The sequence below is a fragment of the Limulus polyphemus genome, unplaced genomic scaffold (assembly GCF_000517525.1).
Source record: "Limulus polyphemus unplaced genomic scaffold, Limulus_polyphemus-2.1.2 Scaffold736, whole genome shotgun sequence".
Lineage (NCBI taxonomy): Eukaryota > Metazoa > Arthropoda > Merostomata > Xiphosura > Limulidae > Limulus > Limulus polyphemus.
Window position 1 is genome coordinate 163,581 of NW_013666346.1, and position 3,853 is coordinate 167,433.

The following is a 3,853-nucleotide window of genomic DNA, read 5'->3' on the forward strand; positions in this document are numbered from 1 at the left end:
TGAAAAATATACTTTTACCAAAATACTATCGTTTACCCTAAAGACATTTATGTTACAGGTTCTAGTTAAGAAAAATCAAATGTTGTTGATGTTGTGTTTTGTAATATACAAATATATTTTCGTTTTTTTTTGTGATTATGCAAGCCCGAAAAAAAAAAGCTTATTCTTTCTTTTCATCAGTAAAGTCAGCTTTCGATGAATTTCACATTTAATTTATTAACGAATAGAAAGAAAACAGTTTCATTAAATATTGTAATTACTCTTATAACATTGTTGCTGGACAATGTATCAATATAGACTCATTGTATTCTGACATTGTGTAACGCGGGTATTTAAAAGAATCGACTTGCAGTCTTCAAGCTAGTTAACCCTAATGATTTTGAATATTATGAATGGTACACATTCTTTTAATTTAAGCTTCATAAATGCTGTTTAGGACCCACGTTTCGAACAAAGATGACCTAGAGCTCTATAAAACATTTTATTTCTGCCCGGTGTTTCCTCAAGACGACTTTATTAAGAACTACAGCCAAACGAAAGCGTGTTGCTGCAATATAAGGCATAAGTGAATAATTCATGAAGTTGTAAGCTTTTTTTCTAATCAACCAAAGTTGTCATCGAAACATTGTCAAATAACTAATGTTATTTTCTCAACTGGTGTAAGGATTCAATAACTGTGACTAATTTTGCTTATGACGTACCTCAGAGTACTCCATTTTGTAAAAAAAAAATCTAATGAAGCAAATTATTGTATATATTGTATATTAGATAGTGTATCTAAATCATATTGGACTCCACATAATAATACAATAAGGATTTATAGAAGAAAATGATATTATTAATTAAAGTTGTTAAATACTGTTACGACATCGAGGTCACGTGATTAGTATCACGCCACGTCATTCTCGAACATTCACGTCTTTTCCTTAAATCTCGTGATTCTTCCAGATATAGTGTAGTCTTGTATATATGAGACCGGCCACGAAGCGACGGGGTAGTAATGTGTAAGTGAATGAGTAACAGAACTGCAGTCAGAGAGTATGTAATTGAACTGAGTATTGTTGAAGTCGAGCACGTGAGACGTTCGTTGAGAATTATAGCGCGACTGTTGAAATGAAGTGTATCGCAAAGTTATATTCAGAAAGAATAAACCAGTTTTATTTAAGAAAGGACTTGTGTCGCTAAAGTTTCGTCGGAACGAATTTACGGAAAATGAACTAACGAACGGAGACGTAACAATAAAAACCACTTTGATAACGCGGCCTCATGTCAAATAATTCAAACAAAGCATTTGTGAGAATAAATCCACTCAAATAATTCAGGATGTTGACTAGACGTGTTGCAACACTTCTCATATTGCCCCACTAGTGATAAGCAATATTTAAAGTTAAGTCATATTTGTTGTCAGACCAACAAGGAAGAGTTGGATCTGTTTTGTGTTTGTACTGAAAAATGACCGAACTAATGGTGCGTAATGACCATTATATATTTTTATAATTACAGCACTGTACGTTGTCAACGAATTTTAACAGTTTAGTAATGTCATACATAAGTGATGCGCAGAAACAACCTGAACTTGTAATTAGCAAATTTTTTACTACTCACGCTTCCGTTTATAACATTATTTTCAGGTTGTTGGAAATGTGAACATGAATATTCCATATTTCTAATAAAACTATGAACCAGTCGATGTAGAAACCGTCGAAAACCATCCAATTATATTCCACAGCTATCTTTTAGAATTTTCTCTTTACACAAATTGATATCAAGCGTTGTGTAACACTGTAACTTTTCTTGATTAACACAAACTGACAACAAACGTTATGTAAGACTGGCATTTTCCTTGATTAACACAAACGAACAACAACTGTTGTGTAATACTGGAATTTTTTGTGCTTTATACAAACTGAGACAGAACAGGTTAATAGAAACGGTAATTATGACAGAATAAATGAAGTCAAAAGCTATCAACAAGTTAAATTCTAACATTGTTCTTAAATGTCTTTTTAATTTATAGATAATTACATATATTTTAAGTCCTATGTTTTAGTAGCTTACGTTTATATCCTACAAGCAACAGTACCCGTCCCCAGTGACAGGAAAAGTTTAAGTTAATCTACCAATTTAAATTATTTCATGGACTTTAAAAAAAGCTTAATTGTGTTACACTCTTGGTTTCACTCAGAGCCAAAGCTCTGAAGTACGAATACTGCCCACCGCGAAAAGTAATTGTTGAACATTTCAGTCATGCTAAGAGACACTCAACAATAACATACGGTAAATCTACATTTTTATTCTTTAAGTTATGTCACATTTTGAAATGTGAATCATAGTGTGATTAATTCCTAACAATTTAATGTAGAATATCCTGCTTGCTAAATAAAATTTGGCATTAACTTTATTCATGCCTGTTCTCCCGTTATTTCAAAAGTGAATCTTGAGCTTAGCGTGCGTGCGTAGCTTTTCAAACGCAGCGTGAGAAGTAGCCGCCATAAACGGGAGACAGACGAACGCCCGGACAGACACCACGGTTCACAATACATAAAAGATAGATAATTACATCAAACAAGAGCTTAAAGATTATTGTGTATGGGTGAGTATGAAACTTGAGTTTAAGGTGAAGCCTATAGTCAGGATTTGTTAAATAATCGGAAGAATAAAATATTAAAAAAAAACAGACTCAGCTAATACAATTACTCACTTTTTCTTAACCTTATAATTATTAAAAAGTCATATAATACAACTAACAACCTACTTTTTTAACCCTAGCGTCCCCCCTTTGGGACAACCGCAAGTTTGCGGTCTTACAACACTAAAATTCGGGGCTCGATTCCCTGCGATGGACACAGCAGATAGCCAAATGAGGCTTTGCTCTAAAACAAACATACATAATTAACTTTGGATTTCAAATAATACAACTACTTATTTAACCATGTTATTATTAAAGACTCAAACGATACAACTATCTAATGTTCTTAACCCTAGAGTTGTTAATGACTCAAATAATACAACTACTCACTTTTCTTAACCCTAGAATTGTTAATGACCCAAATGATACAACTACTCACTTTTCTTAACCCTAGAATTGTTAATGACCCAAATGATACAACTACTCACTTTTCTTAACCCTATAATTGTTAATGACCCAAATGATACAACTACTCACTTTTCTTAACCCTATAATTGTTAATGACCCAAATGATACAACTACTCACTTTTCTTAACCCTATAATTCTTAATGGCTCAAATAATACAACTACTCACTTTTTCCTAACCCTAGAACTACCGATGGAGTCTATATTAAGTGTCATCGCCTTTTAGAAAAAATAAATTACATATGCACCAAATTTCTTGTGGCTCCGTGACTTTGGTGGTTACGTGGTATTTAATATCATATGAGGCACATTCAAACATATATACAAAAACGCCATCAGTATTGCAATTAATATCACTGGATTACTGCTGGCGTGTCCTGTGTATTTTACATAGAAAATTAGTGAATTGACTTAACTTCTTTGGTCAGAGTAATTTCACCTAACTTGTTTGGTCAGATCTTTACACTGAGTATTGAAACAGGCAAAATCACAACAACAACGACAACAAGAAATTGCTTAATATGGTGTAGTATATGGACCCCCCACCGGTAGTGAAGAGTATATAAGTAATCAAATCGGTAATTTGAAAGTTAAGACATTAAACATTTTACAACTTGTTTGAATAAGCTTTTCCTCAACACTTTCTTTAGTAATAATAATTACTAGCTTTTACTTGGTTGCTAACCAGTGTAACTTTTATTAAATAGGGAGACTCAAAAGAAAGAGAACTTATTAATGTGATAAACTATAAATTGTAA